A 22,015-nucleotide genomic window follows, 5' to 3' on the forward strand; every position below is an offset into this window, starting at 1 on the left:
GTTTTCCATAATTCCATGATTTTTATTCGTTTTTGCAATTTTAATATTGTGGAATGTAAATGTAAATTCCCTTCTACTGAAAGTTGGCGTATGGGATGTAAAGAATTATTGCAATATCAGAGTACCAGAATTTCCACAAATTATCTCATCATATATTATGGTGCATGTGCAATTGCCACTTTTGCTTAGTTTGGCCACTACTTAAGCTCCTCTATATGCATATTCATTTTGCATTAAGATATTTGTACATTTTTAGTACATAACAAATAATTTCCAGGGCTACAAAAAGAAGAGCAGCTGGAGAGACAAGAATGTAAGGTACATAAAAACTATTTGTCAGTAGGTGGAAAATTCCTTCAAGGTATAAATAGGTGTGTTCTTCAAGATATCCCGAGATGAGTGGAGCGAAATGACCAGCTTTGCAAAAAAAAAAATTTGCATCACTCACAACTCTTGGCATAGTGAAGTAATATATTTGTTTTCTTTTTAAACCTGGTCATCTCCCACTGCTTATCTCAAGATATCTTGAACCAAAAGATATCACAGAACGTCCAGGAGCCTTCTGTCCTCCCAATCTCTCAGGTCCTGGTAAAAGATCCCTAACACCTTCTGGAAACAAGTGCTTTTGGGAGGTTTCTTGTGTTAATTGCTTATATGGGAGGCAGAGGAAGGGATGTGGAGAGTGTGACCCCTAAAAGGGCTTGGCTACGGGCAAAATTTTTCAAGCCCCTGTTTTCAGGATTGCAGCTTGGAAAGTTGGCTGGTATGTGTTTTGACAACAAACCATATCCAGACGGTCTTAAGTTACCTATGAAAGGATCCTATGAAGGTCACCAAAACAAGAAGACCAACCTACAGTGCTTGTATTCAGATTCATAAAAGTTCTTCCCTTAACAACAATACCCCTTTGTTTCTATTTGTGTATAGTTCAATGTTTTTAGTTTATACTTCAATACCAGTTGTTACTAATTGATGGTGCTTTCATATGCTTTCATATGTGAGCTGATTGTAGGAAGTGAGTCAGTGTGTGGTGGCAAAGCCACCTGTAAGGCGGTGATCCTACTATTACTCAGTTTTCAACAGAGATAGGACTAAGAGATGGAGCATCCCCCAAAGACGGAAACAAACGAGGCCGGAGCCTTACAGCAGTCTGTTAGGAGTGCTCAGTTAGCACAGAGACATGGAGAAGGATGATCTGGTTGCAGTAGGCCCTAACCAAACCCAAGAGAAACAAGCCTGATAATGTGGAGAGGCTATGGTGCAGGAGACATCAGCTGAGAAGTATGTGTGTTGTGTGTGGGACAATCTTTTATTAGATGGGGCTTGGAGGACTTTAGCCTTGGGGCAGCATAGCAAATAATTCTGACTTGGAGATGCCATTTTCATGTAGAGCGCTGCTACATCAACTGAGATGCCAGTGAAGCCTGTTCAAGATATGTGAGTAGAGAAGCCGCCAAGGATCCAACCACTGAGAAGTGTCCTGGTAGACTGATGGTAGAATCAAAAGCCAGAGAGTCTGAGTTGAGAAGCGCATTGGGGTCCCTAAGCAGTCACCTATGAAATTACTGAAGCAACCGAGAGACATGGAGATCAAAAATGATAATAGGTGTTGCCTTTTGGGAACAATTGTTGGCACAGTGAAGGATGCAGAGGCACCAGCTAAGAGGTAGAGAAGGACTTAATAGTGAGAGACAGGCTGCCTAGTCAGGGCAGGCTGGGAAAGGGAGTAGTTTCCCAGACACAGTGGCATGGTATGACAGGCGAAAGCAGTAGTTACTTTGGGCTTAACTGTGTAAGGTATCCAAGAGCGATAGTCGTGACCAAGCTGCTGTCCGGTTGTGCTCTGGCACTTTACAGACAAGGGGTGTCCAAGTCCCAGTGTACTGTAGGGTGTTTGGCGCATAACACTCACTTGTAGGCCGCAGGCCTCCGCTGTCTCCCGGCCTCCGTCCTCAGGAGCCGCCACACACAATGCATGAGACATTAAGTTCTTTGTAACAGTCAAACTTTTACTAAACAGTCGAAGTTCATCAGGTGGGTACAGCTGGGATAGGGCACAGCAACTCGCACTTCCTTCCTCCTTAGTACAGCTCCTCTTCTTTCTTGCCACGAGTTCATTGTGGACTGCCCCCCAAGCCCACTGACTCCATCAGCCTTAGGGATTCGTCGTCCACTCCGGCAGTGCACCCGGAATCGACCACTTGCCCCCTATGTAGTTCCACGTCCACCCCAACCTCATGATGTCAGAAGACCAGGCCCGCTCCATGGTACCTAGCCCGAGCCATAGGCTCCAGACGCTGTTAGATTGTTCATCCGGGAACTCCATTTGGCCTCCTACTGCCTCGAACGTTAGGTCCATGCTGCCCCTAGCAACCCACCGCACCTGAACTTGAACTCCACTGTACACTTCACTGGCTGACACTGAACCCCATATACTTGTATTGAGCGAGGGCACGGCCCGTCTAATGGTGCGGCCGTCCAGTGGGCGTGGCCGACTGGAGGGCACGGCCTTGCTATATACAAGTGTATGGAGTGAGGCCACACCCACTAGCCGGGAGCATGTATAACTCATACATACCCCCTCCGGTCCTAGGTCAGGAACCTCCGCAGTGCACAGTGCATGCACTGGGAGTATTCATAAGTCTGCAGTCACACAGAGTGACTGCAGACTTATCGATTTGGACTGGACAACCTCTTTAAGGTGGTGTCCACATGGGACAAATAACCTTCCCGATGGCAGCTGGGGGTCCAATCTGGCTTCATCATCATTGATTTTGAAGTAAATTAGGAGCAAAAGCAAATCAGTAATTTTACGAGGCATGTTTACTATTGTTTGGCTTATTGGCATCTTGACTTTGTAAATAAGGGTCCGATGACTGTTAGGTTATGTGTGAGTCACTTCGTTATCTGCATTAATGTGTGAGCAGGAAGGTACCTGTAATGGAAAAACTAATAAAGCCATTGCTACAGCAACCTAACAACAAAACTATCACATAATGCAGGGAATGCTCCAAGTTTTGCAAAGACACTTTGTTTTTAGCCTAAGAAGATTAATGGCATTATCATTAGCTGGCCCAGCACATGGACACAATAGAAGGATCAGCAGAGTGACACCATTACCTACTGTGGGCCCATCCTGTACTTCTCAATGTATCCAATTATTTACAAAGCCATATGGCGGCTTTTTTAAAAGATTCGGTATTAATATATATATATATATATAATTATATATATATATACACATATAATTACATATACTGTACATACATATACTGTACATATACTGTATATACTGTATATATATATATATATATATATATATATTTTATTTATTTTTTTTACTCTTTAACGGCCTTCTGATCAATCTCAAGTCATGGCAACTTGATGGATGAAGCAACTCTAGGAAGATCGATCTTGTACAAGCCTAGGGTCAAGACATTGGATTGCTGGTCTTCCTCTTCACTTTGTTCCTTCCATTCTTCCGACCATGATGACCTTCCCAGTGATTGCTCTCCTCATGTGATGCCTTCAAAGTAGCCATGTCGTATCTCGGTGATCCTTGCTTCGAGTGACATGTCTGGCTTGATATGCTCCAAGATTGATTTGGTTGTTCTTCTTGCCAACCATGGTATTGATAACATCCTTCTCCAGCACCACATTTCAAAGGCGTCAATTTTTCTGCTGTCTTGTTTCTGTGACATGCAGAAGTACTGCTGTTGCTTCAAAAGCATCCAGCAACTATTAGAAGTAACACAAGCACAGGAGACAGTAAGTGTTGTGCTCCAGAAGCATCGAGCAATTAGAGGGGTTAACAGTCACAGGCGACAGGGAGCGTTTAGTAGAGCCCCAGGGGGATTGTGGGGAAGTTGTTTACTGTCTGGCTGGAGCCGAAGAGAAAGGTGGTGTGTAATCTGTATCTCATAGAAGGCAAGGGAACAGAATGCAGGTCAGGAGGTAAGCTAAATTCAGGTCAGATAGACTCCCTGAGCTAACAGTGTAGAGTATTATCGGCAGAAAGATAAGGACTGGAAGTAATCGTGTCATAGGGATCATCTCCCTCATAAAACCCTCCCCCCTCCATCTCCATGCAAGATAACGAATGCTGTGTACTATTGAGTCCTTATGAAGGAAAATCCTGTGTTTATGTATGCATAGAAAGAGATCTAATCTGCTAAGAGATCTAATCTGTCCTGAATTATGCTACTGAAGAGACTGACGTTACTGTGCCTGCTTTATTAAACTGTACTGTAATGAAGATTGTTGCTGTAATATCCCTGAATTGCAGTGGCCGTGCTTCAGATTAAATTCCAGTTGCCATCTCCTGCTGTAATAGGAGAATCAGTTGCGATCTCCTGCTGTAATAGGAGAATCAGCTAGGATCCTGTGAGCTTCAATTATTTTAAATTCCTATTACTCTTCTCTCCCTTTCCCCATTGGTAAGATAGGATGACTGCACCTCTCAACTTCCCGCCATGTTGGCATATATTCCCAGGTGCTGGCTAATCTACTTTCAAGTCGTGCTCCATTCAGGATTTTCATGGCATTGCATCAGTTTGGCATGTGAAGGGGGCTGGCTGCCAGACTCATTTCTACAGCTAAGCCAGCCCTCCTGTGTCTACCAGCTATTCAAGGATTTCAGGATGCGAAGAACAGATGATGCTTTATTAACCCCTTTGTGCATACGTAACTGTACGTCTGCGCTGGGGTGACCGCATGTGGAGCGGGATAAATAGCCAGCATCAGTCTTTAAAGGGTATTCCCATCTTGAAGATCCTATCCCAATATTGAGTAAGTGTAATAATAATAATATTAACAAATACCTCCAATTAGAAATATAATACAATTATTCTGATTTGCTATGTCGCTTACCCCGTGGGCAGGTCATTAGAGTAGCTTTGGTATCCATGGTTATGACCACTCATACAGTGACGGTTAGTTAGCTTTTACTGGTAATAACCATGGATACCTAAGCTAATGCAATTCCCTGCACATGGGGTAAGCAACATAGCAAATCAGAAGAACTATACTACATTTCGAATTGGAGGTATTTGTAAATATTATCTAACATTATTATTATTACAGCTACTACATATTGGGATAGGATCTTGGAGATGGGTTACTATAACTATACTATATATTATATATACTTAACTATACTATGGCCTTCAGCAGCCATCTTGGTTCTCCTCTCAAGCTCAGGTACATGCTGTGCTTCAAAGGAAACCTCAAATTTCACTATATATATACAGTTGTACTCAAAAGTTTACATACCCCGGCAGAATTTTTCCTTTTTAGACCTTGTTTCAGAGAATATGAATGATAACAAAAAAGCTTTTTCTCCACTCATGGTTATTGGTTGGGTGAAGCCATTTATTGTCAAACTACTGTGTTTTCTCTTCTTAAATCTTAATGTCAACCAAAAACATCCAAATGACCCTGATGAAAAGTTCACATACCACAGTTCTTAATACCGTGTATTGCCCCCTCTAACATCAATGACAGCTTGAAGTCTTTTGTGGTAGTTGTGGATGAGGTTCTTTATTTTCTCAGATGGTAAAGCTGCCCATTCTTCTTGGCAAAAATCCTCCAGTTCCTGTAAATTCCTGGGCTGTCTAGCATGAACTGCGCGCTTGAGATCTCCCCAGAGTGGCTCAATGATATTGAGGTCAGGACACTGAGATGGCCACTCCAGAACCTTCACTTTGTTCTGCTGTAGCCAATGACAGGTCGACTTGGCTTTGTGTTTTGGGTCGTTGTCATGTTGGAACGTCCAAGTACGTCCCATGCGCAGCTTCGGGGCTGATGAGTGAAAATTTGCCTCCAGTATTTGCTGATAATGTGCTGCATTAATCTTTCCTTAATCTTTCCTTCAACTTTTACCAAGTTTACTGTGCCTTTGTAGCTCACACATCCCCAAAGTATCAGCAATCCACCTCCATGCTTTACTGTAGGAATGGTGTTCCTTTCATCATTGGCCTTGTTGACCTCTCTCCAAATGTAATGTTTATGAATGTGGCCAAAAAGTTAAATTTTGGTCTCATCACTCCAAATTACCTTGTTCCAGAAGTTTTGAGGCTTGTCTCTGTGCTGTTTGGCGTATTGTAGGCAAGATACTTTGTAGCATTTGAGCAGTAATGGCTTTCTTCTGGTGACTTGACCATGCAGCCCATTTTTCTTCTAGTGCCTCCTTATTGTGCATCTGCATCTTGAAACAGCCACACCGCTAGTTTTCAGAGAGTCCTGAATTTCAGCTGATGTTACTTGTGGGTTTTTCTTTGCATCCCGAACAATTTTCCTGGCAGCTGTGGCCGAAATTTTTGTTGGTCTATCTGACCGTGGTTTGGTTTTTACAGAGCCCCTGATTTTCCATTTGTTAATCACAGTTTGAACGCTGCTGACTGGCATTATCAATTCCTTGGATATTTTTTTGTATCCCTTTCCTGTGTTATACAGTTCAACTACCTTTTCCCGTAGATCCGTTGACAATTCTTTTGCTTTCCCCATGATTCACAATCCAGAAACGTCAGTGGCTGGATGAAAGATGTAAGAGTCTGCCTGGATCCCAGAAACACTCAGCTTTTATGCACACACACTGATTACAAGCAAACAGGTCACATGTGAGGATGTTACCTTTAGTAGCCATTCAAACCCATTTGTGTCAAATTCTGTGCATGTTATCAGGCCAAAATCACCAGGGTATGTGAACTTTTGATCAGGGTCACTTGGATGTTTTTGGCTGTTATTAAGATTTAAAAAGAGAAAACACAGTAGTTTGACAATAAATGGCTTCACCCAACCAATAACCATGAGTGGAGAAAAAGTATTTTTGTTATCATTCATATTCTCTGAAACAAGGCCAAAAAGGAAAAATTCTGCCGGGGTATGTAAACTTTTGAGCACAACTGTATATACATGCTATAAATATATATACGGTATGTGTGTGTTTATCTACTATATAATTCACTGAAAACTAATTAAGGGTCAGTAAAATATAACCTTTATTGTATATCCTTAAAAAGGTGGAACAGGCACCAACAACTAATATACCGGTAAGCAATTTATAAAGAAAAGAACTAGAAGGAAAAAGGTGGTAAGTGGTTTCCTCTAAAAAAAAGCCTATCAGGTACGGATGAACCAAGCCTAATTGTAAGTGGTGTCTAATTCTAATCTATTATTCTTTCATGGTAAGAACAATATTAAATGATGAACCAGGTACCATGAAACATAATTCATTGCCCAAACCCTAGGCCTCAATAGCCCATAACCAGCATTAGTTTAGTGAGAGACAGAAACACAGATGCAAACAACACAGTGAAGATAAATCTAATCCCAATGGACCCATGTTATTGCGTATAGGACTAATAAAGAGAACGGGCCATCATCTTGTAACAGTAAAGGAAAGGGGGGATTGTTCCTCTGTGAAGCAGAGAAACAAAAAGATGGCCACACAAGTTCAAAATTGTAAAGAAGTAAGAAAATTCCTTTATTAACACATGTAGTAAACACAAATTACAAAGATAAATGCGGACGACAGAGTAGACACAGAGTGCTGGATCCACATGAATAAAACAATGTTAAAAACTGTGACACAGCGCCCGAAAGGTCAGCCTATATAGCAAGTGGAAATATAAGGGGGACAGCAACAGGGTCACATGTATTAATAAATATATACCACCCATCAAGAATACCTTTTCCAAATTGTACCCCCAAAACAATAATATCCCATCACAATCAAAATACCCAGAAACAAAAGGGTTAAAACCCTTATACAGATGGAAGTAATACAAACAATTGGTCATAAATAAGCTAAAATAGCTATGTACCTGGGTAAGGCCACCAGACAGGCTCTGCTACTGTCACCCCGACGCACGTTTCGGTAGGAAAACCTTTTCAGCATTAGTTTAGGAAATCAATGCCAGTTGGTGCTGCCTGTTCCATATTATACCGACTCTTAATTCGTTTTCAGTGAATTGTCTTGTTTAGAAATATTTAGGGAAAGGTTTTTTTTACTTATATTCAATGAATTTATTCACTATATACTGAAATAATGTGTAATAGTCCAATCTATCAAAATATAAAATTAGCTAATCCGATCGGTAAACTCCAAAACAAGAAAAACCTGCAGACAGGTCGGAGGGGGAGAGGCTCCTGCTGCAGCCACATACAGGACAAAGAGGAGAAGGGGAACATGGCCGAGCTCCTAAGGCAAGGAAAATTCATTACATATTTCTCAGTTTTATTGGTAACTAGCTGTACCCGGCCATTTGTTGCTGTGGCTCAGTGTGGTTAAATGGAAAAGAAAGAAAAGAGAAAGCGCAAGTTTCTAAAATATTTAATTTCACAATGCTTGAATGGAGCCGGTGATGTCAGGGATTGCTAGTTATGCAATTCCCTAGTACAGAGGGAATGTGACAGGAGGGGGCGCAGAGATGAAGGCAGGCGGCGGCAGAAGAGGAGGGGATGATCCGCTTGACATGTCCTGGGCCGGTACCGGTTAGATCACAGCGCCGCTCTCGCTGGTGGTGCAGTGGGATTTGCACTCGCTCGCTATCTGCCCACTGCTGCGAGGCCCAGCTCAGCGCCCAGAGCGGAGGCCGCGGCCTGTGCCTCTCCGTGCAGCCTCCCTCTCTCCTCCACTCCCTCCCCCACTTGTTGTTGCGCAGTCGGAAATAAGACTCACGTGCCGGAGAAGAAGCCGCAGCAGCAGCAGTGCCGGAGAGAAGAGGCGGCCGCCTCTCAGGCAGTGGTGGTGATGAGCAGTGGCATCTTTCGGCCTTGAACAGAAGGTCTCGTCATTCCCCTTCCCCCCAAACCCCTTCGGGGGACACGCAAGGAGCAGAGCACAGGCAGCGGCTGGGGCGAATGAAGGAGTAGGAGAAGGGTTTATGAATGAGATGTCAGTAAGGGGGGATAATGCCGGGCGGCTGGGGAGAGTCAGCCTGGGACTGAGCTCGTAACACCCCCCTCTTGCTGTTGCTTTTATGTCCAACAGCTGGTATATAAAAACATAGTAGGTATATAAAAACGTGTGTATTCGAGGGCAACGTTGTGTCAAAATTTCAAAGCAATCGGTGAAGAACTTTCAGAAATTTAAGATTTTGAACAAACAAACATTTACATATTTATTTAGATAGATATGTAACATAATAGGATCAAGGGGGGAATTGCTGAGATATTTTTTGGTCATTTACATGACAAATTTTTCCTCTTAAAGGGAACTGGTCAGCTGATACATGCTCTACGGACAGCATGTATCACACAATATCAGGTATTGCTATGGTTGTGGAGACCCAATTGTGCAGTTTTTTTTTATTGCTGTTTTATTTATTCTGATCTTCATGGATCGTTATACATTCCCATATAATACTTCCTTACTTATTACATAACTATTTCTGCGTGCACATGAACAACTTAATCTCGTTCCCTTGAAGCTCCATTTGGAAAAATGTTCTCCTAATACGGATGGTCGGAAATCCCCAAAAGAGTAAATCTTTAAGTATCGTGTCTATTCATTCCAGGATTGCCCAACTAAAATTCCTGACACCATACAATGCAAACCGCTACCAGCCGTCACTGCCTACCTAGAAATGTTTTTATAGGGCCCATCCAAAATATATTCGGCATGCTATACAAGGTGGTTTCACAATTGGATGGCAGAAATAGTTTTCACTCATTTTACTCCTATCATCCTGTTTTCTGATAGGGTGGACTTAAAAAAAGCTAAAATCACTGCAGGACAAGAGTTATTTTGTAGTATCTCGTGGGGTTGTTGGTTCCACACAAGAAGGTGATGGATCCCAAAATAAGAGAAGGTTATGGTCAGGAGGATGTTCAAGGACTTTTCAAAGGTTCTTGCCTATTCCGCCCTTTAAAAAGGTTCTCTCTTATGATGTGGATAATGTAAAAAATGTGCACTCCACTATTACAATATCCTTTATTCAATAATATAAAGGATGTTGTAGCATCGGCGTCTCTGCCCCCTGCCAGGCAGAGACGCCATCCCACTCACCTCCTCGCTCCCCGCTCTGCGTTCACCAGCGCTCATCTCCCTGCTGCCGGCACGCGCAGCTCCCCGGGCACTGTGCTTTGGGCGCGCGCTCCCACCCTCATAAAGGGGCCGCGCGCGCCGTCCTAAGGAGTCCTCGGCCAATAGCCGAGGGTCCTCCCATATATAAGGCACCTCCTCCAAAATGGAGGTGCCCGAGAAAAAGTTGTTGCACAGTGTTTCTGACCTCTGCTTCAGCCCTCAGGTCCCGCTGCTAGCCTGACTACCAGTCTTGCCCGCCAGCCTGTTACCTGCCTGTTACCTGCCGTGCCTTCCAGCCCGCTCACCTGGGAGCACTTGCCTGTTGCCTGCCTGTTACCTGCCGTGCCTGCCTGTCTGCTCACCTGGGAGCACTTGCCTGTGACCTGCCTGTTACCCGCTTGTTACTTGCCGCGCCTACTCGGAGGCTCCTGCCGTCACTTGCCGTGACCACCTACCAGTCCACCTAGAGACTCCTGCCGTCACTTGCCGTGACCACCTGCCAGCCCACCTAGAGACTCCTGCCGTCACTTGTAGTGTCTACCTGATAGCCTACCTGGAGGCTTCGGCTCGCCAGCCGCCTGCTGTGCCTACCTGCTATTCCGGTCAGTCCCTGCCATCTGTACCGTGGGAGTCACCTGCTCCCTTACAAGGTCGTCCCCAGAGTAGCACCTGGTCCCTCGGCTCGGTCCCTCCCTGGTCACGGAGTCGTTAGCCGCCGTACGACCAGGGTCGGTCCGAGTTGATACTTAGTTACGCCCCTCTGGGTCCCTCCTTGCACCGTAGCACAGAGGTTCCACCCCCCGGACCCGTAACAGTTTGCTCGGGCCATGGCCCCCAGACCTCCGCAATCTCCGACCTGCACCAGGAGGTCTTACGTCAGAGGGCTCAACAGGAGTCGGTCCTGTCCTTCCTGCGGTCTGTTAACTCTCGCCTAGGCGCATTGTCTGATCCGGCTGTGTCCGTCTCTGGTCAAGCAGCGCCTGCTTCCGCGGCACCACAACCTAGTCCTATTATGGTGTCCGGCTATGGACCCCGGCTCTCGGCACCTCCACGTTTTGCTGGCAACCCCGCCTTAGCTCGAGGTTTCATAAACCAGTGCACCCTGCACTTTGAACTCTTGGCACATCAGTTCATCTCGTACCGGGCCAAGGTGGCATTCATCATGTCCCATCTCACGGGGGAAGCACTGGCATGGCTAAATCCCCTGTGGGAAAGAGGGGATCCCCTGGTGTCCGACCTATCATCTTTCCTCGCTGCTTTCCGGAAAGTCTTCGATGAACCAGGACGAAAATCCTCATCAGCCTCCTCTCTGCTACGTCTCCGCCAAGAGAGTCTCACCGTGGGCTAATATGCCATACGGTTCCGTACCCTCGCTTCTGAGCTTGCCTGGGACAACGAGGCTCTGGTGTCCGTCTTCTGGGAGGGTCTTTCTGGTCGGATTAAGGACGAGTTAGCCGGTCGGGACATTCCTACACCCTGGATGACCTGGTGTCACTAGCTACCTGGATTGACATCCGTTTCCAAGAACGTACCAAAGAGACTACCCGGGAGAGAAAGTTTCCTCGCCTTGCTCCTACTTTCCAGAGACCTGCCTCTCAACCAGTCACTCCCTGGGCGCACTCGCCCGAACCTATGCAGATCGACCAGATGGTCAAATCTCGCCAAGAGTCACACCGAGCCAAGGGGAGCTGTTTCTATTGTGGCAGTAAGGAGCACTTCATCCGTTCCTGCCCGGAGAAGCCGGGAAATGCCAGTGTCTAGGACCGCTCGGAGAGGTCGTCCTAGGCAAAAGTAAGCCCCCTCTGTCCCTGACTTTGTCTGTCTCTATCTCCTGGGGAGAGAACAGTCACTTTGAAATAGCTCACCTGGATTCTGGAGCTGCTGGAAACCTCATTTCCCAGTCCCTAGTAGAGAGATACCGGATTCCAACCAAACCTCTGGCTGAACCATTGTCAGTTGCCTCCGTGGATGGAAGACTCCTTCCTGTGACCATCCTGCTCGTCACTGAACCCATAACCCTGCAGGTGGGAATGCTGCACTCTGAGAAGATCTCCTTCCATGTGCTGTCCAGACTCTCTCATTCCCTATTGCTAGGTCTACCCTGGCTCCAGACACATGAACCCGTGCTGAACTGGCAATCCGGTGAAGTACTCCGGTGGAGGCAGGATTGCCATAGGACCTGCCTGGTTCCGGTTCGCGCGGCTCATCCCCCACCTACCTGGGCTAATTTACCCGGACTACCGACACCCTACTGGTCCTATGCAGATGTCTTCGGTAAAAAGAAAGCAGAGACACTGCCACCTCATAGACCATATGATTGCCCGATCGACCAGGTACCCGGCGCCACTCCACCCCGTGGGCGTATTTACCCGTTGTCGTCGGCCGAAACCCGGGCCATGTCGGAGTACATCGAGGAGAATCTGGCCAGGGGATTCATCCGGAAATCTACCTCCCCGGCTGGAGCCGGATTCTTCTTCGTTAAGAAGAAAGATGGTTCATTACGCCCCTGTATTGACTATAGAGGACTCAACCAAATCACGGTAAAGAACAAATACCCCCTGCCGCTCATCTCCGAGTTGTTTGACCGTTTTAAGGGAGCTAGGATCTTTACCAAGCTAGATCTACGTGGGGCGTATAACCTGGTCTGAATCCGTCAAGGAGACGAGTGGAAGACGGCATTCAATACCCGGATTGGTCACTATGAATACCGTGTGATGCCCTTCGGTCTCTGCAATGCTCCTGCCGTCTTCAAAGAATTGGTCAACGACATCTTCCGTGATCTTCTTTACTCTTGCATGGTGGTGTACCTGGACGATATCTTGGTCTTCTCTCCGGATCTTCCCACACACCGGAGGGATGTTCGTCAGGTCCTGCTTAGGCTCAGGCAGAATCACCTCTATGCAAAGTTCGAGAAGTGCCTCTTCGAGCAGACCTCTCTTCCTTTCCTGGGCTATGTTATCTCCCAGACAGGTCTATGAATGGATCCCAAGAAGCTCTCTGCTGTCCTAAAGTGGCCCCGTCCGGTGGGGTTGAAGGCGATTCAGCGATTCCTGGGCTTCGCCAACTGCTATCGTCTCTTCATCCCGCACTTCTCTTCCCGGACTGCTCCCATATCTGCGCTCACCAGTAAGGGAGCAAATCCCAAGGAATGGTCGCCCGAAGCTGAGGAGGCCTTCCTTTCCTTAAAGCAAGCCTTCTCCTCTGCCCCAGTGCTGTACCGTCCGGATAGCCACAAACAGTTCTACCTGGAGGTTGATGCTTCCTCCTCCGGAGCCGGAGCAGTGCTCACCCAAAAGTCTTCATCCGGGAGAATGGTAACCTGCGGCTTCTTCTCCAAACTCTTCTCCTCATCTGAGCGCAACTACTCCATAGGAGACCGAGAACTCTTAGCCGTTAAATTGGCGCTGGAGGAGTGGCGTTACCTGCTTGAAGGGGCTCTATACCCGGTGATCATCTATACGGATCACAAAACCTGGCATATCTCCAGAATGCCCAAAGACTCAATCCGCGTCAGGCCCGGTGGTCTTTGTTCTTTGCCCGCTTCAACTTCGTCCTACATTTCCGCCCGGCGGACAAGAATGTCAAAGCCGCCTCGTCCCGATCCTTCCTGTCTTCCGATCAAGAGGAGGAGCCTATGCACATCACCAACCCTCCAAAGTGATGAATGTGGCCCCCTTGGATCTGACTCGTCTTCCATCCGGTAAGACGTTGTAGCGGTACCAGATCGTGAGAAGGTTCTTCACTGGGGTCATTCATCTAAACTAGCTGGCCATGTTGGCCAAAAGAAGACCTTCCTACTCATTACCCGGCATTACTGGTGGCCTACCCTGCGCAAGGATGTGGTAGACTTCGTCTCGGCCTGTTCGTCCTGTGCCCGCAACAAAGTTCCCAGACATCTTCCAGCCGGTCGCCTCCTGCCTCTTCCCATACCTGCTGCCCCATGGCAGGACATTGCCATGGACTTTATTACTGATCTCCCTGTTTCTGCCGGTTGTACAGTCATTTGGGTGGTCGCCGACCGCTTCTCTAAGATGGCCCACTTCATTCCTCTGCCTGGTCTCCCGTCTGCATCGGAGCTGGCCAAGGATTTTTTCCGTCATATTTTCTGTCTCCATGGCCTACCCCTCCACATTGTATCGGATCGAGGGGTTCAGTTCACCTCACGTTTCTGGAGAGCTACCTGTAAGCTACTGGATGTCACCCTGGATTTCTCCTCCGCCTACCATCCACAGTCCAATGGCCAAGTGGAGCGTATCAACCAAATCCTTACCAGCTACCTCTGGCACTTTGTTAACGCTCACCATACCGATTGGGTGGAGCTCCTACCATGGGCCGAATTCTCCTACAACAACCATGAGAGCGAATCTACTTCTAAATCCCCGTTCTTCGTGGTCCACGGTCAACATCCCCGGATTCCGTTTCCCATCTCCGCCTCGATGGACAACCCTGCTGCGGAGGCTCTTGTCAGCGAATTCTCCACCATTTGGGAAAATACTAGGTCCGCACTTCTTCAGTCCTCCGAGCGGATGAAGAAACATGCTGACAAGAGACGTCTGGATCCGCTTCAATTCCGCCCGGGAGATAAAGTCTGGCTCTCTTCCAAACATGTCCGACTCAAAATACCCTCCTATAAGTTGGGTCCTCGGTTTATCGGTCCATTTGAAGTTCTCAAACAAATCAACCCAGTGGCCTACAAGTTAAAACTCCCGGCCACCTTACGGATTCCCAACTCCTTCCATGTATCTCTCCTCAAACCAGTTGTGTTTAACTCTTTTTCCAATCTAGGTACTCCCCCTGCTCCAGTTTCCGCTGAGGACGTTTTTGAGGTAGAGAACATTCTGGCCACTAAGAGGGTAAGAGGAAAGACCCTTTTTCTAGTGGATTGGAAGGGGTTTGGCCCAGCGAAGAGAACTTGGGAACCCAGGGAGAACATTCATGCCCCGCTTCTCCTTGAAAAATTCCTTTCTGGCCTAAAAAAGAGGGTGCGTAAAGGGCGGGGTACTTTAGCATCGGCGTCTCTGCCCCCTGCCAGGCAGAGACGCCGTCCCACTCACCTCCTCGCTCCCTGCGCTCCCCGCTCTGCGTTCACCAGCGCTTCTCTTCCTGCTGCTGGCATGCGCAGCTCCCCGGGCACTGTGCTTAGGGCGCGCGCTCCCTCCCTCTTAAAGGGACCGCACGCGCCGTCCTAAGGAGTCCCCGGCCAATAGCCGAGGGTCCTCCCATATATAAGGCACCTCCTCCAAAATGGAGGTGCCCGAGAAAAAGTTGTTGCACAGTGTTTCTGACCTCTGCTTCAGCCCTCAGGTCCCGCTGCTAGCCTGACTACCAGTCTTGCCCGCCAGCCTGTTACCTGCCTGTTACCTGCCGTGCCTGCCAGCCCGCTCACCTGGGAGCACTTGCCTGTTGCCTGCCTGTTACTTGCCGTGCCTGCCTGCCCGCTCACCTGGGAGCACTTGCCTGTGACCTGCCTGTTACCCGCTTGTTACTTGCGGTGCCTACTCAGAGGCTCCTGCCGTCACTTGCCGTGACCACCTGTCAGCCCACCTAGAGACTCCTGCCGTCACTTGCTGTGACCACCTGCCAGCCCACCTAGAGACTCCTGCCGTCACTTGTCGTGTCTACCTGATAGCCTACCTGGAGGCTTCGGCTCGCCAGCCTGCCTGCTGTGCCTACCTGCTATTCCGGTCAGTCCCTGCCACCTGTACCGTGGGAGTCACCTGCTCCCTTACAAGGTCGTCTCCAGAGTAGCACCTGGTCCCTCGGCTCGGTCCTTCCCTGGTCACGGAGTCGCTAGCCGCCGTACGACCAGGGTCGGTCCGAGTTGATACTTAGTTACGCCCCTCTGGGTCCCTCCTTGCACCGTAGCACAGAGGTTCCACCCCCCGGACCCGTAACAGATGTCTATATGTGGCCACTTCTCCACAACGAATGGTCATACCTTCCCCTAGTTTTGGGATGGTGGTGGGGCGTTACTGACCAATATGCTTAGGATAAACATAAAAATAGTGGAGAAAAATTTTCCAAAAGATGATAAAAGTATGAATATGGGAAAACTATTAGCTGTTATGTTTATTATTGGTGATTGAGATAATGAATGTGACCATTCAGGACAGGCTAAAAATATAAGATGACATAGATGAACTTGACATTCTTGAAATGCCTGAGTACACTAAAATAGTTATACTTTGAGTTACCATAGAAAAAAATGGTAAAAAGAGGATTCACACAACAGGATAGAAGTGAATAATACACTAATATAACTACTATACTGCTGCCTATTTACAAGAATATTACTAAAATGATACTGCCTCCTATGTATCAGTATAAAACTATTAATACTGCCCCTATGTACAAGAATATAACTACTATAATACTGCCCTATGTACAAGAATATAACTACTATAATACTATCCCACTATGTACAAGAATATATCTACTATAATACTGCCCTCTATGTACAAGAATATAACTACTATAATACTGCCCCCTATGTACAGGAATATAACTACTATAATACTGCCACTATATACAAGAATATAACTACTATGATACTGCCCCCTATGTACAAGAATATAACTACTATAATACTGTCCCACTATGTACAAGAATATAACTACTATAATGATCTTTTTATTTAAAACTGACAACCAAATATTACAGAATAATTACATTAAAATCACAAAATAATAAATATTAAAGAAAATAAATACTGTGTTGTTACATCACTTACACAATAATATTAGATAACATTGATAAATCCCGCCACATGAATGTTCCTCCAGTTCACATTACCTGAGTTAATCTTTATGTCCTTCTTATACACTGACTTGAGACTTTCCAGGATCTTATACCTGACACTATCACAGGACAGGACCTCCTTATTGATGAGCAGGCAGCACCGTGCACACCACAGATGATAGATGGTCACCACATTTATTACATATAGTGAGCTTCGGTTATACGCCCTGAGCTCAGGCTGGAAGTCTCCGTACAGCAGCTGACCATACGACTGTCCCACCAGGTGCGGTAACTTTAGGGACAAGGACACACACTCCCATACCTGCATACTAAAAGGACACTCTAGAAGCAGATGCTCCATAGTCTCCTGTATATGGGGGCACTCTTCTCTAGGACAGGATCTGTCTGATACATTCCTGCACTTTAGGTCATCTCTGACGTACATCTTACCATGGAGCCCCAGCCACGCCACATCTCTCATATGAGTGGGAATTCTGGGATCTAGTACATTTTTTGCAGCCTGTTTTACATCTAGACTTGGGGCGCCCCTCAATTGAACATGGACACTAAAGTGAGATGACAGCACGTTCTTATACAATTCCTTCCTACTGAGCTGCCTGACGTCCTCATACAGGATCCTCCATCTAATAACCTTACTTATTACATGGACACCATACCAAGAAACATTATTCTTTAGTCGGCCTGAGATTCTCTTGATGGGGTCCCCTACCGACCACACGGACACAAACTGCTGGATCTGGCTCTTAAACAAACAAGACCATGGTGTCTTCTCTGAATTCTTACAAAAAGAGAAATTCTTCATAAGAAACATGAGATTAAAGAAGAGCTCAGGACAGGGCATGGAGAGACCACCCTCCTTATGGGGGAGATAGACAATGTTTCTCCTGACCACATTCACTCTGTTACCCCACAAGAAGTGAAAGAAGACATTGGTAAGTCTGGGGAGTAACGCATCGGGCACAGGGAACACCACACTGATATAGAGGAAGAGCGGGAGCAGGAAGGTCTTCAGCAGGCGGACCTTCTCCAGATACGTCAGCTTCCAGTGTCTCCAGCTCTGCACCTTCTGCTCACACACCACCAGCTTCTCCTCCCAGTTCACCTTCCCATCATCTACAGCTCCAAACACTACTCCCAAAATCTTTATCTGACCCTGAACTGTTCTGAAGGGCACAGAGAAGACATCACTGTCACCCCCCAACCACAACGCCTCGCTCTTCTCCATGTTCACAGAGGAGTTAGACACATTGGAGAAGGCTGTCATCTCCTGCTGTAGAGCCGTACAGTCTTCTCTAGAAGACACCACCACCGACACGTCATCCGCATAGGCGCAGAACTTTACATCCTCCACTGTACTCTGCAGGCAACACCTCAGCCCTGTGAAACCTCTATGATCCTGCACTTTTCTGAGGAAAGGATCCAGACTAAAGACATACAACAATGGGCTGAGAGGACAGCCCTGCCTCACCCCTGACATGATCCTGAAGGGCTCAGCCAAGTGACCATTAATCAGCGGCAGGCTTACAGCCTCCTTATACATAACCTGCAGCCACTGCACAAACCGCACCGGGAGGCCATAGTGTAACAACACCTGGTACAGGTAGTCATGATGGACTCTATCAAAGGCTTTACTCTGGTCTAAGCCCACAATATACGCCCCCACATTGTGCTGCTTAATGTACGTCACAGCTTCTCTCACCAGCAGCAATGAGTCCTCTATCGTCCGACCCTTCACACCACACGTCTGGTTGGCGATGATCAGCTCACCCGCCACCTCACTCAGACGATAATACAAGATCTTGGCCAGGATTTTATAGTCAGTGTTTAGCAAAGACAGTGGACGCCAGTTCTTTACATCTTTTAGATTTCCCTTCTTTGCTAAGAGAACCAGAACAGATCTATACTGAGACTGTAGGAGCTTCCCTGCAGAGAGGCAATCATTATAGACCTGCACCAGGTCCGGAGCCAACAAGTTCCTGAACTCTTTGTAAAACTCGCTGGTCAGGCCGTCCAGTCCTGGGCTCTTGTTGGCCTTTAAGGAGTCAATGCTCCTCTTCACCTCATCCTCAGTTATGGGATCGGCCATACTATCTGCCTGCACCAGGTCTAACGTTGGTAGGGACACCCCCTTCAGATAAGCTTTAATGTCATCCTTATTAATATGAGCCCCTTTATACAGATCTCTATAATAATCCCCAATGATCCTGTGGACATTCTCCGGCTCTGACTGCTCCACCCCATTCTCATCTAACAAGCCAGTGATCAGTTTCTTACTAACCCTGTTCTTACAGGCAATAAAGGGATCTGGGTTACGGACGCCCCAACTATCAAACTGTCCCTCCGCCTTGAGAGACTTGAGGCGATCGTACTGCAGCTCCCTCATCCGCTGCTTTATATGGCTGACGCTCCGTCCGTCCACCTCCTCACCACCATTCATCCTGCTGTATAGCCGGCTGAGGTGCAGTCTCAGGGCTGTGTATCTCATATAATCCATATTACTACGTCTCCTGGCTGCTCGTATAATAAACTGCTTGATGTCACTCTTCATGATCTCCCACCACTCAGCTGTGTCATCACACATACACTGGGTGGTCCTACGTTCATTATAGAATGTGGTGAAGGCCTCTCTGAACCGAGGATCTTGGACCACAGAGCTGTTCACCTTCCAGTACCCCTTTCCACAGACCACAGCTTGGGCCAGATCCAGCGTCACACTCACCATACAATGGTCCGAATACTCCCGGGGGCTGATCCTGTACTGAGAGCATCTCACCTCCCTCTTTATATACACCCGGTCTATCCTACTGGCATTACCACCCTTATGGTAAGTGTATGTGTAGCACCCTGAGGATTCGGCTGCTACAGGGGTATTGCACCTCAACCCAGAGGTGTGATATTCCACTCCCGGGTAAGGAAGGGGTGTGGAACTGAGCTCGGTAGGCTGCATGCACTACACACATCCCATTTCCGAGGAGCAGACCGACGGTACTCCCACTTAGAAATGTGCAGGTACGACCGAGTCTGTTCCTGGCTGGAGTGGGAGGGGGGTGGTACATCCCAAGTAGTGTAGGGGCAGATAGGGGGAGCAGCCTGGGTAAAGATAGGAGCTCATTGGGTGCTGGTCACCTGAGCTCACACATAGAGGGTGTATATAAGGTGGGCACCAACTAAGAACAGGGTCAGTTGCAGAGAGAAAGTCAGCGAGCGGAGGAGAAGAGAGACCCAGAGTGAGAGAGGAGAGAGAGAGACCCAGAGGGGGGAAACAGAAGAAAAGGACTCCAAGAACCCAAATTAAATCCCCGGGTGAAGAGTCGGCACAGGGTACCGGAACCCAAGCTGGTGGGGGCAAAAACACACCCCAGCCAGAGACCGGAGACCGTGGGCAGCGTTTGCCACGGTCACCCACCACATCCACCACGAAGGCATACCACGTGGAGGGTCAGGGAACCCGAGGCCAAGGGTCTCCCAACAGAAGGCCCGAGGGAGCTGGACCTGGGTGGATCAATAGTGGGGACGGCCAGAGAACGGACAGAAGGAGAGCTCAGGGTCACGCTCCGGACTTATTTGGGGGTTGGCTGGATCCAGAACCTGGTGGACGCAGCACGGCTCGGGAGGTCACTCGAAGCTGGAGTGACCAGAACATCAGCAGTGAGTAAACATCCTAAACTGCATAACCCGACTCTGTCTCTGATTGCCGTCTACACTGCATCACCACAACTTCCATCCTCTGCACCTGATCCCCCTGAGGCTATACCCCTCCTGTTGGGGGTTATCCTATCAAGCTGCACCAACACCACCAGCCTCAGCGGACCCTGCTGCAGCGGCGGCCACAGTGACCGCAACACAACGGGTGGCGTAGTCGACATTAAGAACTTGATAACATCTGTAGGACTGCCACATACAACTGAGTTTGACACCCTGGGCACGGACCGGGTCACAGCCACTCGGAAGACTACAACCCCCATGTGATCCGGCTCCGGATATTCCCCCTAAAGAATATGGCCCAGGGGGCGCGTCAACTTTGGCGTAGTCGGCAGGATTACGTGCCCGCAACACCCGGGTACTGCGTGCCTGAAGAAAAGTGCAAGTTTACCTCAAGAAGAAGTCTCCTGCCGGTTCCGGAGGGTCCCCGCCATCGGACCCCATCACCAGTCGATTCCCGCCGGTTGTCCGCCATTAACAACTTTTTCCCGCCATCTGCAGAGTTTCCCGCCACTGGGAAGCGATTCCCGCCAATTCCAAAGGTTTCCCGCCTTGCCAGAGCGGACGCCATTATGGGCGTGCCAGAGGGTGGCGAGAGGCCACCTCCCATCGTGGGCCAGGACCGAAAATGGCGCCAAAAGTGGAAACCGCCCCCACCAACAGAGACTGTGATGCTAGAGGTGTCTGTCAGCGTGAAAGAACCGCCCCTGGAGCTGACAGTCACCAAGTGGCCCCGGGACCGCCCTCGAGGTGGGAGGAGACGAAAGGAGAGAACAAAGATGGGTGCCGCCTGGAGCAGTCTGGAGCGAGCGCACCCGGAGGCAAGAAGCCTGGAGAAGAGTAGCAGAGAAGCTCACCCGGAGATGGCGAGAGAGCAGAGCAGCACCGGCCCGCTGGCCAGGAGCCTGCTGGAAGAAGAGCAGAGCAGCACCGACCCGTTGGTCAGGAGCCTGCTGGAAACCACGACCCCACTAGGCCTAGTGGAGGTCCTCGCACAGCTCCCCCGAGACCGGGAGTGTGCACAGACTGCCCTGGAGGGCCTCGCACGGAGGATGGCCCGGGTACAGCGAGAGACATTGGCGGAGTGGAGCCGAGAGATGGCCCAGCAAACCAAGACCCGGAGCACGCCAGCCAAGATGAGGAGACAGACCGCCTCTGAGGATGGCGCGGGAGGACCCAAGGCCGGAGACGGCGCCGAGAAGGGAGCCGAACGCATGGAGGCAGGTAAAGGGGACGTCTATACCCCAAACCGGGACACCGCTTACCTGCCCCAGCTCCCCGTCGCAGAGCCCGAAAGTCCCCCTGCTGTGCCCGAAAACGCCATGTCACCGACGCAGACTAGGCCCCAACCGGAAGCCGCCGCCGCGACCCCTGTGACGCCATGCGCACCGACCCCGAGCGTGGCAAAACAGGAAGTAACACCAGCCTGGTCGCAGGGCCTAGAATTCCCGGGCGTCGCATCACCAACAGCGCCCCCTACCTCCGCGGAGCCTCCGGCCTGGCCGCAAGGCCAGGTAGCCCAGGGCG

Source organism: Phyllobates terribilis, unplaced genomic scaffold (assembly GCF_046119375.1).
Source record: "Phyllobates terribilis strain yellow unplaced genomic scaffold, ASM4611937v1 Scaffold_3__8_contigs__length_932513732, whole genome shotgun sequence".
NCBI lineage: Eukaryota > Metazoa > Chordata > Amphibia > Anura > Dendrobatidae > Phyllobates > Phyllobates terribilis.